Source organism: Coregonus clupeaformis, unplaced genomic scaffold (genome assembly GCF_020615455.1).
Source record: "Coregonus clupeaformis isolate EN_2021a unplaced genomic scaffold, ASM2061545v1 scaf0847, whole genome shotgun sequence".
In the NCBI taxonomy this organism is placed as follows: Eukaryota; Metazoa; Chordata; class Actinopteri; order Salmoniformes; family Salmonidae; genus Coregonus; species Coregonus clupeaformis.
In genome coordinates, this window is record NW_025534302.1 from 45,378 (window position 1) to 60,466 (window position 15,089).

Genomic DNA, 15,089 nt, shown 5'->3' on the forward strand with positions numbered 1-15,089 from the left:
ATGCTCAACCGAGCAAACACAACACTGACGAAAAACAATCATACACAACCCATGACAAACACAACGAGAAACTTATAGGACACTAATTACGTAAAACAGAAACAGGTGTGACACAAACAGACAAAAGCAAACGAACATGAAACATCTATCGGTGGCAGCTAGAATTCCGGAGACGACGAGCGCCGAAGCCTGCCCGAACAAGGAGGAGAGGCAGCCTCGGCCGAAACCGTGACAATGACAAGGAGGAGAGGTCCGTTGAGCCTACTCCCATACTACCGGAGTCTTTTCTTGTGGCACCGGTGGTGTGGGAGGTCGATGCCGAAATCGAGCGAGCGTTGCGTACCGACCCCAGCCCTCCACAGTGTCCTGAGGGTCGGAAGTACGTTCCGCTCGAGATTCGGGATCGACTCATTTACTGGGCTCACACATCACCCTCCTCTGGACATCCGGGTATTGGCCGGACAGTGCATTGTCTTAGCACTAAATACTGGTGGCCCACGTTAGCCAGGGATGTGAGGGTTTATGTCTCCTCCTGCTCGGTGTGCGCCCAGTGTAAGGCGCCCAGACACCTGCCCAGGGGTAAGTTACAACCCCTGCCCGTTCCACAACGACCATGGTCCCACCTCTCGGTGGATTTTGTGACAGACCTTCCCCTCTCTCAGGGGAATACCACCATCCTGGTCGTTGTGGACCGGTTCTCTAAGGCCTATCGTCTTCTCCCTATGTCGGGTCTGCCTACTGCCCTACAAACCGCAGAGGCCCTATTTACCCACGTCTTCCGGCATTACGGGTACCCGAGGATATAGTGTCTGATCGAGGCCCCCCAGTTTACCTCCCGAGTATGGAGAGTGTTCATGGAGCGTTTGGGGGTCTCGGTTAGCCTTACCTCAGGGTACCACCCGGAGAGTAACGGGCAGGTAGAACGTGTCAACCAGGATGTGGGTAGGTTTCTGAGGTCGTATTGCCAGGACCGGCCTGAGGAGTGGGCTCGGTACATTCCCTGGGCCGAGATGGCCCAGAACTCTCTCCGCCACTCCTCTACCAACCTAACCCCCTTCCAATGTGTGTTAGGTTACCAGCCGGTTCTGGCACCTTGGCAGCAGAGCCAGATCGAGGCCCCTGCGGTGGATGATTGGATGAGGCGCTCGGAGGAGACGTGGAACGCTGCCCACGTCACCTGCACCGGGCCATCCGTCGTCACAAGGTCGAGCGCCGATCTCCACCGCAGTGAGGGGCCGGTGTACGCACCCGGAGATCGAGTCTGGCTCTCTACCAGAAACCTACCCCTCCGCCTGCCCTGCCGGAAGCTGGGTCGGCGGTTTGTGGGGCCTTTTAAAGTCCTGAGAAGATTGAACGAGGTGTGTTATAGGTTACATCTACCTGTTGAATATAAGAATATTAACCCCTCGTTCCATGTGTCTCTTCTCAGGCCGGTGGTAGCTGGTCCACTCCAGGAAGGTGAGATAGGAGAGACTCCTCCGCCCCCACTGGACATCGAGGGGGCTCCGGCGTACACCGTTCGGTCCATCTTGGACTCAAGACGCCGGATGGGGGGGTCTCCAGTATCTCGTGGAGTGGGAGGGGTACGGCCCGGAGGAGCGGTGCTGGGTGCTGCGGAGGGACATCCTAGACCCATCTCTCCTGTCGGAGTTCCACCGGGACCATCCCGCGCGCCCTGCTCCGCGTCCTCCTGGTCGTCCCTCAAAAAAGCTGCGCGTCAAGGGGGGTACTGTCACGGTTTCGGCCGAGGCTGCGCCTCCTCCTGGTTCGGGCAGGCTTCGGCGGTCGTCGTCCCCGGAGTACTAGCTGCCACTGATCTATGTTTCATGTTCGTTTGGTTTTGTCTTGATGTTGTACACCTGTGTCTAGTTAGTCCTCGTTAGTGTCCTATTTAGTTCTCGTTGTGTGTGTCTGTGTTTGTGTGTGATTGCTCTTCTGTTTTGGTGTTTGAGCTACGTACTTCCCTCCAGTGTTTGGAGAGGTTTTCGCACATGTTAGTGCGCCGTTTGTTTGACGCCTGTGTGCGCCGTTATTTCGCCTCCGGGCTTATTGTGCTCATTTACTACGTGAATATTTCACTAAAGTCTTTTGGACTGAGCTTCTGCGTCCTGCGCTTGATTCCTGCACCACACCCACCTTCAGCACCCCTTGACACTAATAAGCTTTTATGATGCTGATAAAGACAGTACCTCTACAGGTGGTATCTAAATGTGCATTCGCATTCTCTCAAGATGTTGAAATAAATAAATCATATTTCTCCACTCCTGTTCCCGAGTAAGAATTTAGCCTACATTTGGTGTATCATTTTACTGCAAGAAATGCTTAATTCTGCAGGAAGTAATATTAAGGCTATGTGAGAGGTTGTAGACCTACAATCAGTGTCCAGATTTCAGTTAACATTGAACACATCTGAACAGAAGGCTACAGTTCCCTTGATGTGCCATAGTCCTATTTAAAGTCCCCATCTTGTGACTGTCGAATTTGTATAACACCTGACAATCATCACACTGCTATCATCCTCTTTTATCCCTTCACCCAGCCTGGTCTCATAGACTAAACGTAACATAGTAAATGTAAATCCGGGACACTCAAATTACTATGATATGCTATGTATGGTATGGTTACTTAAGGGACAAACAAAAGTAGAATGATTGGTCGTATAACATGAATGTCTAGCAAACCAAAGGTTGCGAGTTCGAATCTCATCATGGACAACTTTAGCATTTTAGCTAATTAGCAACTTTTCAACTACTTACTACTTTTTAACTACTTTGCTTAGTTACTTAGCATGTTAGCTAACCCTTCCCCTCACCCTAACCTTAACCCTTTAACCTAACTCCTAAACGTATTAATAAAAATGCCATATGGCTTCAGCTTATAGTAGGAGTTAACGTGCCACAAAAAAATCGGACCTGGGTTCCTGTAAAGACGTAGTCTAATGTGATTCCCAAGCTTGCCAGTAGCCAATGCTAATGTTTCAGCATAATGAAGGCTCTTTCTCATAATAAAGTGCAACTGGATTATTTCTCAATAACGACATCTTTCTAATTATAACACGATCTTTCTCATAATAACGAGAACTTTTTCCTAGTAAAGTTATCATTCATTTACTGAATTATTTCAGAATAACGTGATATTATCTCATAATAATTATATAAAAAAAATCTCAGTGGCAGCAATATGCCACCGTAAAAAATCGTACCGGTTTGGTGGAATGACCCACATATTTTGTTATTTTGAAATTATTATTACGTTATTTTGGGTCATTCCTAAGATGCGGTGGCTTTTCTGTCCCCAGGAAAATCACTTCTTATTTAGTGTAAAATGTGGATTCCAAAAGGCTTTAAATACAAGGTCAGGTGTCCTTTACCTTAACAACACCAAAATATGGATCTTGAAAGGGAATTTTATGCATTTTGAACACTTTTTTTCAGTGGATGAAGGCATTTTTGCCATGTCTCCGGGTGTTATTCATCAACTTCCACGAGAAATTGAAGCCTTAAAATAATAACATATTTAAAATCTCTCTTCATTATTTTATATTCCTAGTTACATTCTCTCTCATCAATAACGTTTTTTTCATGATTATTGTATTTATTATTATTTTATTTAAGATTTTCTGTGTGTCCCTGATATCACTTTCCACCCGGTTAGTTTGTTGTATTTCTCCATTTAAGAAAACGACTCCTTTCTATAAACAATGTAATTAAACATTTCCAAACCGCGTTACCCAACCCAGTCAGCAGATGGCAATGTAAGTCTTTCAAGTGATGTTTCTTGCGTGATGTGTAATCTAGTGGACGGGACGCTTCAACAACACGGCTACTGATTCAGCCACTTTTGTAGATTTTTGGGAAATGGGAGGAAGACAGAAGTGTGATGATGTGAGGGCGTAAGAATGGCACTAAGATATTTGTCTCATGAATACAAACCAAGTAAACGTATAAGTCTACATGCTCTCTTGAGAACCTTGATGATCACAAAATGGAGTCAATCATCAGCGGTGAGCGCTCTGAAGTTGAGCCAGACCGGGATGAAGTGAGCCTACCTGCGACGACAGGTGGGGTATTTTGCCCAGAAATGATTTTGGACAGGTGGGAGTGAGATTTTTGGAAAGAATGGATTCCTGCTTTTTGTTGACTCATACGTTGTTTCAAGCTGGGTAAAGGACAAACTGGGAATGGTTACATCTGTGAAAGTTTCGAGAAGTGGAATTGTTTAGATTTTTTGTGCATCCTCTGCCCAGAGGAAGCGGGCGCTTTGTGTCACGCGACTTAGGGCTCAACCTGTGTTTTGCTTTGCTCTCCAGAGCAGGACGCCGCTCAAAGGGGTGATCAGTGGGGTAGCGTTGAGTGTAGAGCTGGATAAAATAAAAAATGGTATTCCTGGTGTTTGTGATACCCGCCGTTTGATGAGACGTAGACCCAGTGGCCATGGCGAGACTGAGAATACCCTGTCTTATTGAGCTTTGACCTGATAAGGTCAGGTTAAGTTATATTTGCTATTCTGTGATTCCGAACCCGCTACGGTACTTTAGGTGCCAAGGATTCGGACATGTTGCAGCAGTGTGTAGAAGGGAGATCCCAGGATGTGATAAATGTGCAGGATGGCATAGTCAGAGGGAGAGTACAGTTGGGATAGAGAAAGCACTGTGTCAACTGTAGGGGGCGCCCTTGAGAGAGAGACGGGTTGAGATTGCCAGAGTTTGAGTGGGGCAGAAAGTTTCCTATGCTGAGGCAGTGAAGAGAGTAGAGGATAGCCCAAGGGTGAGTGACTAGACTGGGAGTCCCCCAGTGAGTAGGCCTGAAGAGAGAGATCCAGAGAGGATGGGTTTTAGTAAGGTTGGTTTTCTTGCGTTCATTGCTATGGTAATTAACTATACTGCACAGATGGAAAGGAAGTCGCAGAATTATAAAAGTAGTAGCATCAGAAAAGTTATTGGGAGTGAAAGATTTTATGGCAGAAAAGTTACATGAGGTGTTGAAAGAAGGAGTCCTGTTCTCCCAGGCCAGTGGCCAGGAGTAGGAACATTTAGTGAAATGTAGTGGGATAACAAGCTGACCAAACCAGCTCAGAGCGTTGATTTTGTCTTTCCCACCAGATGCGTCATGACACGCAGGTTAAAATATCAAAACCAACTGTGAATCAACTATATAATTTGGAGACAGGTCGAAACACACATGAAACATTCATGGACATTTAGCTAGCTTGCTGTTGCTAGCTAATTTGTCCTGGGAGATAAACATCGGGTTGTTATTTTACTTGAAATGCATATGGTCCTTGTTTTGGCTGGATCTTTGTGGAATTTTGACCCATTTTGAGTAATTCAAAATCGTGTGTTCTCTACTCCGACAATTAATCCACAGATATAAGGGGAAACCTAGTTTTTTTTGGTTTTTTTTACCCCTAGAGTCGATTGACCTAAACATCAATCTAAGTAACATAAAAAAAAATCCCAATCAAAATCCGCCTATTGCAGCCTTTCGCATCTGCGGTGAAAGTTGGCAGAGCGGTGTTTGTCAGACCATGAGACATCCCGAAAATTGGTCTTAAAACGTACACTACGGGTCAAAAGTTTTAGAACACCTACTCATTCAAGGGTTTCTCTTAATTTTTTTAACGGTTTTCTACATTGTAGAATAATAGTGAAGACATCAACACTATGAAATAACACATATGGAATCATGTAGTAACCAAAAAAGTGTTAAACTAATCAAAATATATTTTATATTTGAGATTCTTCAAATAGACACCCTTTGCCTTCATGACAGCTTTGCACACTCTTGGCATTCTCTCAACCAGCTTCACCTGGAATGCTTTTCCAACAGTCTTGAAGGAGTTCCCACATGGCTGAGCACTTGTTGGCTGCTTTTCCTTCACTCTGCGGTACGACTCATCCCAAACCATCTCAATTTGGTTGAGGTTGGGGATTGTGGAGGCCAGGTCATCTGATGCAGCACTCCATCACTCTCCTTCTTGGTAAAATAGCCCTTACACAGCCTGGAGGTGTGTTGGGTCATTGTCCTGTTGAAAAACAAATGATAGTCCCACTAAGCCCAAACCAGATGGGATGGCGTATCGCTGCAGAATGCTGTGGTAGCCATGCTGGTTAAGTGTGCCTTGAATTCTAAATAAATCACAGACAGTGTCACCAGCAAAGCACCCCCACACCGTAACACCTCCTCCATGCTTTACGGTGGGAACTACACATGTGGAGATCATCCGTTCACCTACTCTGCATCTCACAAAGACACGGTGGTTGGAACCAAAAATCTCAAATTTGGACTCCAGACCAAAGGACACATTTCCACCGGTCTAATGTCCACTGCTCATGTTTCTTGGCCCAATCAAGTCTCTTCTTCTTATTGGTGTCCTTTAGTAGTGGTTTCTTTCCAGCAATTCGACCATGAAGGCCTGATTCACACAGTCCCCTCTGAACAGTTGATGTTGAGATGTGTATGTTTCTTGAACTCTGTGAAGCATTTATTTGGGCTGGTAACTCTAATGAACTTATCCTCTGCAGCAGACGTAACTCTGGGTCTTCCATTCCTGTGGCGGTCCTCATGAGAGCCAGTTTCATCATAGCGCTTGATGGTTTTTGCAACTGCACTTGAAGAAACTTTCAAAGTTCTTGAAATTTTCCAGATTGACTGACCTTCATGTCTTAAAGTAATGATGGACTGTCTTTACTCTTTGCTTATTTGAGCTGTTCTTGCCATAATATGGACTTGGTCTTTTACCAAATAGGGCTATCTTCTGTATACCCCCTACCTTGTCACAACACAACTGATTGGCTCAAACGCATTAAGAAGGAAAGAAATTCCACAAATTAACTTTTAAGAAGGCACACCTGTTAATTGAAATGTATTCCAGGTGACTACCTCATTAAGCTGGTTGAGAGAATGCCAAGAGTGTGCAAAGCTGTCATGAAGGCAAAGGGTGGCTACTTTGAATAATCTTAAATGTGTATAGGGGCAGGGTTAGATGGTGGTGCAATTTACGTTGTTCACATTCCCCTTTTCCTTTTTTTGTTAGTTACCAAAATGTGCAATCCGCACTCCGACCAGCAATGCACAATACAGCGTCTAGTCTGCCGGAAAGAAACACAAAAGAAGAAGAAGAAGAAACCTCGGTAGCTAACTAGCCAACATAAAACCAAAACATTGAAGCTCTGTTGACCATTTTGATCAAATGCTTCCCATTAGGCTATATTTTTCACATGTAAACATCTCTATCTGTAGTGCTTTGTTCAGTCTCAATACTCAATACTCAATAGTTTTTTTTTAAGAGCATGTGTCAAACTCATCCCACGAGTGTCTGCGGGTTTTCGCTCCTGCCTTGTACTTAATTGATGAATTAAGGCCACTGATTAGTAAGGAACTCCCCTCATCTGGTTGTCTAGGTCTTCATTGAAAGGAAAAACCAAAAACCAGCAGACACTAGGCCCTCCATGGAGTGAGTTTGACACCCCTGCCCTAGAGGCACAAATTCCTCAAATTTGAAAGTGCATTGGATATTTGTATTTTATGTTTGTATTTAACGTTTATTTTGACAGGGAATACATATTGAAACCTAGGTCTCTTCTTCAAATGACATATGATATAATAATACAACATAAAATACACAAACAGAAAATATAAAATATATATATACACACATTAAAATACAAAAACACAGTAATGGGAAGCACAAATGTAACATCACAAACCACCCAGAAAAACAGTTACATTCCTCCACAAATAAATCCCCAATCAATACTTTAAATTGCCCGAACGGCACCAGAACATCAAGATTAAAAGTATTTCGACTTTTGTTTCAGCAATATGGTGCACTAAAACTAAAAGCAGATGTATCTAGCTCGGTGGAGACCCTTGGAACCTCGAGTTAACCATTCTGTGAACGGGTTAGGCAACTCAGCTGTCTATACTTCAACAGCAAAGTTAGATAAGATGGACGTTTGTGAAGTAGGACCTTGTAAAGTAATGTAGAGATCTACAGGTCCTTAGAGAAGTCCAGCCAACCTTTTGATACAGGATACTGTGAGGAGTATCAAAACTGTTTCTTTTAACAAAACAATGGCATCCAAAGGTTTTAAAAGTAGTAGCAGCTGCACTTTTGATAAATAATATCACCAAAATCAAGAACAGATAAAAAGGTTGACTGAATAATCTGCTTCCTACTGCTTAGAGAAAGGCACCATCTGTTTCTGTTGGAAAGAGCCCACTTTAAATCTTAGCTTCTTAACCAGCCCATCTGGTTTTTTTAAACGTCAAATCCGTATCAATCCAAAAGCCTAAGTATTTATATGTGGGAACACGTTAGATTGGAGAACCGTCTAATGAGTGACTATGTACTTCATCTGAAACATTCTTACTAGAGTTGAAAAACAACATGTATGTTTTAAATCAGCAAGGGATTCCTGCATAGCTATAAAATCTGACTGTAGTTTTGACACAGCCAGATCCACAGCTGGGGCAATAGCATACATAATAGTATCATCCGCATATAGATGAAGTTTACAATTTTTAACAGGTTGAATAATGTTGGTTAAATAAATAGTGAAGAGAACAGGTCCCAAAATCTTTATGTACTTCTAGAAATTCCGACTTAACCCCATCCATCATGATGGCCTGAGTTCTGTCTCTGAGATAATCATGAAACCATCACGATGGCCTGAGTTCTGTCTCTCAGATAATCATGAAACCATCACGATGGCCTGAGTTCTGTCTCTAAGATAATCATGAATCTACACAAGGTGCAAAGAGAACTGAAAGAAGATATATCCCATATGGCTTTGAAATATGGAGAGTTTGGACATGACAAGTACACTAAGCCTCATTGCAACGTTTTTTTTTGTTGGGACATTGCTTTGACTGTTGGATTAAAGGCTACTAGCAGTAGGTGTTATATTTAGAGTTAGCGTCTAATGTGTTTTAAGTTTCCACTTCCTCAAGTGGTGAATTAGCACCAATTGAATTATGCCTATATATAATATTAGTCCACATAAAGATGAAGGAAAATTAATCTCTATTAAACAAAACAATCTGAAATTCTGGAGCCCTATCTAGCCTAATTGTCAACCCAAAATTCATGACAATCACTGAATTAGCTTTAATAGCAATATATTCTTGCATTCTTCCTGCATTGACATGTTAGATGTAAAAACAAATTTATGAAATACCATCTCAGTACTCTATTATACCTGTTAACCGGGGGTGTCACCAGAGTTTCATAGTATTTAGGACTTCATAACATTTGAGAGGGGGGGGGGATCCTCTTTATAATAAAACATTGCATCATATCATCGTATTTGCGGGTCTGAGAAAAAATGCCTTCTCTAAAATAATTTATTTGTAATTTTACGACTGGAGACATTAGAAGGATATTTTTTTTATACTACACAAATTACCGAAATGACAGGCTACTCTGACTCTGACCCACTGGAGATCAATAAAAACGATCGACTCTGTTCTAAATGCAACCATTTGCTTTGATTTGACAACCAATAGCATTGCCTAATGAAAAGAGTGGAGACACAGGTGGTACTACACAAGGAGAAAATTATAAATCCACAAAACTTTCCACTGACTCATCCAAACTGTTTTCCCCGCAATTGTATTTAGAAATATTACGAAACGCCCTTTTCGTAATCAATTTAAAATGTATTTGTCACATGCGCCGAATACAACCGGTGTAGACTTTACCGTTAAATTCTTAGTTACGAGCCCTTAGCCAGCAATGCAGAGTTAAAAAGTAATACAAAAATAAGTGTGTGTGTGTTGGAGTTTCAGTGTAGTATATGTGAGTGTGTGTGGGTAGAGTCCAGTGAGTGTGCATAGAGCCAGTGCAAGAGAGTCAGTGGCCAAAAAAAAAAAAGGGGGTCAATGTAAATATTAAGGGAAGCCATTTAATTCACCGTCTTACGATTGGGGGTATAAACTGTTCAGGAGCCTTTTGGTCCCAGACTTGGCATTCCAGTACCGCTTGCTGTGCGGTAGCAGAGAGAACAGTCTATGACAATTTTGAGGGCCTTCCTCTGACACCGCCTGGTATAGAGTAGAGGTCTTCACGGATCCACCTGTACCTGAATACCCGAGACCCGATCCGGGACCCGAGCGGGTCCGTATCCAGAATTCTAAATAATGTCACGGGACTAGGTTGGATCTGATATGATTGTCTGGGGTATGTGTAATTTGAACTGACTTGTCCGGAAGGGCCCGTACAGATCCGAACGCAGAGAGAATCATTGATGCTGCTCTTGCTTTTCACCAGAGTGGAGCGTGACGCCTGTAGCTTGTTGTCGGCCAATCACAAGTCATCAAAGTGGCTGCAGACATAGAGCCTCCTTGTGGCAAAAGTTAGGATATATCTAATCAATGGAAGATGGATGCTATTTAACCTCTTAAGGATCGGACCCTTTTTTTCAATTTTTCACCTAAAATGACACACCCAAATCGAACTGCCTGTAGCTCAGGACCTGAAGCAAGGATATGCATATTCTTGAAACCATTTGAAAGGAAACATTTTGAAGTTTGTGGAAATGTGAAGTTAATGTAGGAGAATATAACACATTAGATCTGGTAAAAGATAATACATCATCTTTGAAATGCAAGAGAAAGGCTGAAATAAAATATAGGAGTTTAGGCGCAATTTAGATGTTGGCCACTAGATGGCAGCAGTGTGTGCAAAGTTTCAGATTGATCCAGTGAAGCATTGAAATACTGGACTATTTTGTATCAAGTCTGCCCAAATGTGCCGAATTGGTCAATTGATACTTTTTCAAGTACATAACTATAGAGAACATACAAAAATGATATGGTAATACAAAATGTAAGTTTACACACTCCTAGGAATGTCATACATGATGGATCATCAGCTTATACACTAACTTTCACACATCTAGATGGCCGGGAGGGGTGGGTGTGGACCCAGAGACAGCAGGGGTTCAAACCGTAGAACATTTGAATATAAAAATGGATTTTATCAAACAAAACTATGCTACATTTTATCTCTGGGACCCTTAGGATGACAAATCAGAGCAAGATTACTGAATGTAAGTACATTATTTACCTTCAGAGGTGAATGTATCAAACCAGTTGCCGTGATAAGTTGTTTGTTGTTGTGCACTCTCCTCAAACAATAGCATGGTATTTTTTTCACTGTAATAGCTATTGTAAATTGGACAGTGCAGTTAGATTAACAAGAATTTAAGCTTTCTGCCCATATAAGACATGTCTATGTCCTGGAAAGTTTGCTGTTACTTACAACAATCATGCTAATCACATTCGCGCACGTCCAGTAGAGGTTAATATTCTGAATTAAGTTGTTGTTTGTGACTGTAGGATGGGAAAGCACATGCACTGCAGCCTCAGTTAACCTAGCTAGCTAACGTTACCTAGCTTAACTAGCTTCTCCCGGTTTGATGCAGTCAAGACAGGTACTATGTAATCATATTGGATGATAAATAACCTAGCTATGGCAGCTATTAGTCTACTCTAGCGCGAGTAGCCTTGGTTGCTGTCTCTTCCTCCCTTCTCCCCGTTTCACTTGTTCACAGATCTTACTTACATCGGCTACGGAGAGCGTGATCACACAGTCGTCCAGAACAGCTGGTGCTCTTACGCATGGTTCAGTGTTGCTTGCCTTGAAGCGAGCATCAAAGGCATTTAGCTCGTCTGGTAGGCTCGTGTCACTGGGTTTCCCTTTGTAATCCATGATAGTTTGCAAGCCCTGCCACATCCGACGAGTATCAGAGCCGGTGTAGTAGAATTCGATCTTAGCCCTATATTGATGCTTTGCCTGTTTGTTCGTCAGAGGGAAAGCGTCCAGATTAGTGTCCCGCTCCTTGAAAGTGGCAGCTCTAGCCTTTAGAGCACGGCGCTTGTAACGCCAAGGTAGTGGGTTCGATCCCCGGGACCACCCATACGCAAAAAATGTATGCACGCATGACTGTAAGTCGCTTTGGATAAAAGCGTCTGGTAAATGGCATATTATATTATATTATTTAGCTCAGTGCGAATGTTGCCTGTAATTAGGGATGCAAATTTTGTTCAATTTTGCAGCCGACAAACCGACCCTCATTGATCGGTCAACAAACCTTTTTTTTTTTTTTTACAGTAAAATTACGTGACCTACAGAAAATACAAGACCGAGACGCTTTTCATTCAGCACCACGGAGCTCCGCTGACTATACCTGTTTCAGATGAGCTTTGGCGCCACATTTGGAGCGCTGTCCATTCAGGATCTCGCCCCCAGGCACGGCATTGCATTCACTGACGTGGCTTCAAAGTCGGCCTTGTTGTGACTTGATAACCTATATTTAGAGGCTTTAATAGGGCCTACATTTCATTTAGATGTGAAGGCTAGGGTCTTGATTTATGGACAATATTCCTTTGATTTATCAACACATCATGTCGTTGTAATGAGAGACGCTTTTTCGTTGCAAATGTTTACTCCTTTTTAGCAACCAGATAAACTAAATAAAATAATGGTTCCCCTGATAACTTCTGACTCGTGTGTGAATTGCATACGTACAAGGAACGGCCATTTTCATTGAGATTTATTACAAAAACATTTGCTATTTCAATTAGATATTAAAGGCTCGACGAAGTATAACATATCGTGGGAAAAATGTAGGCTACACTGTACAACAAATATTGTCCCAAATAAACAACAAAACGACGGTATCAAAAAACTAAATATATTATTTAGTTTAATGACATTTGTAGATTGCCAAGCCTTCCATACTGGTTAAGCCTACAAGGTAGTGATGTGTTTTCGGTTTGTCGAGATTGATATTGAAGTGCCGAAGTCGATATGTTTTGTTAATTGGTTGTGTGGCGCATTGGCACAGAAACCCTCTTGGTGGAAAATGTGTTGCATATATTCTATATAATTATAAATGTGGCATCAAAATGTTGATGCCGTCCCCCCCCGTCCCTCCCCGTCCTTAAGTCTCACACCTATATTGTGCAACATCTGCCTATAATTCCATGCAAAATTCTTCAAGCTCTGTCAAGTTGTTGGGGATCATGGCTTGCCATAGATTTTTAAGCAGATTTATGTCTATAATGTAACTAGGCCACTCAGGAACATTAACTGTCTTCTTGGTAACTAAGCAACTCCAGTGTAGATTTGGCTGTGTTGTAGGTTATTGTACTTCTGAAAGGTGAATTCTTTAGTGCCTTGTTGCAAACAGGATGCATGTTTTGGAATATTTTTATGCTATACATGCTTCCTTCTTTTCACTCTGTCAATTTGGTTAGTATTGTGGAGTAACTACATTGTTGTTGATCCATCCTCAGTTTTATCCTATCACAGCCATTAAACTCTGTAACTGTTAAACTCTGTAAGTCAACATTGGCCTCATGCATTGGAAAACCTCTTTGATTTTTGTGGTTGATTCTGTGTTTGGAATTCACTGCTCGACAGAGGAACCTTACAATTATCTGTATGTGTGGGGTACAGAGATGAGGTACTCATTCAAAAATCTTATTATTATTACTGCACAAAGAGTGAGTCCATTCAACTTATTATGTGACTTGGTAAGCAGATTTTTACTCTTGAACTTATTTAGGCTTGCCAAAACAAATGAGTTGAATACTTGTTGACTCAAGACATTTAGCTTTTCATTTAATTAATTTGTAAAAATGTATAAATAATTAATTTCACTTTGACATTGTGGGGTATTGTGTGAAGGCCAATGACAAAAAATCTCAATTGAATCCATTTTAAATTCAGGCTGTAACACAACAAAATGTGGAAAAAGTCCAGGGGTGTGAAAACTTTCTTAAGGCACTGTATTGCCAATTCACCAATAAATTATGTATTATGTCATTTGCTTTCTAATAAATGGTTAAACGAATATGTGGCGTTTTTTTGTCTGCACTAACGGCTATCAACGAATCAGCATCCATGATCCAAACTACTCTTTTTATAATGAGGGATTTATTCTGGATTAAACCTCATAGGAAGACAGTTTTATCATGTGGAGGTTTCATTCAGGTCTCTCTGTTTAAATAAATACTCTGTTTGTCTTTAGCAGGAGAGAGACCTGACTCTCACTCGGACAGCAGGAAGAGTCCTTCAGGGGAACCAGACCCAGAGATGCCCAAACCAGCAAGACCACACCACTGCTCCCAGTGTGGAAAGAGATTTCTCTGGTTAGGCCACCTGAAAGAACACAAGAGAACGCACACAGGGGAGAAACCTTATCACTGCTCCCAGTGTGGAAAGAGTTTTAGCCTGTCAGGGAATCTGAAAGAGCATGAAAGAACACACAGGGGAGAAGCCTTATCACTGCTCCCAGTGTGGAAAGGGTTTTAGACACTCAGGGTATCTAAAAGTGCATGAAAGAACACACACGGTAGAGAAGCCATTTCAATGCTCTCAGTGTGGAAATACATTTCTCTCATCAAGTGACCTGAAAAAGCATGAGAGAATACACACAGGAGAGAAGCCTTTCCAATGCTCACAGTGTGGAAAGAGATTTATCCAGTCATCGCATCTGAAAGAGCATGAGAGAATGCACACAGGAGAGAAGCCTTATCACTGCTCCCAGTGTGAAAAGGGTTTTACCCTGTCAGGGGAATCTGAAAGAGCATGAAAGAACACACACAGGGGATAAGCCATTTCAGTGCTCTCAGTGTGGAAAGAGTTTTACCCAGTTAGGGACCCTGAGAACACATGAGAAAATTCACACAAAAGGGAAGAAGACCTTCTATTGTTCCCACTGTGGAAAGAGTTTAATCCAGTTATCACACCTGAACCGGCATGAGAGGACACACACATGAGAAAAGCCTTACCTCTTTTCCCAGTGTGGAAAGATTTTGTTTGGTTAAGGCACCTGAAAAAGCATGAAAGAATACAGGAGAAGAAGGCGATACATTTACCTGGTCAGAGGACTTGATTAAGTCTTTGACTGAGAATGTGTGTTTTTGTTTAACTGAATGTATGAAAGCAAAAAAAATAGGCCTACTTTTGTTTTTCTTCTCAAGACATGATCACATCTAAAATCCGAAAATTTATCATTTAAAGGCATTGGCTGCGGGTCGGAGCGTTCTGATTGGTAAGGGGCACGTGTTTCTCTA

General features: G+C 42.2%; 1 pseudogene; it reads left to right on the top strand.

Annotated features, from left to right (window-relative positions):
• Positions 1 to 3,984: 3,984 nt before the first annotated feature.
• Positions 3,985 to 14,792, top strand: LOC123485775 (annotated as a pseudogene).
• Positions 14,793 to 15,089: the final 297 nt, after the last annotated feature.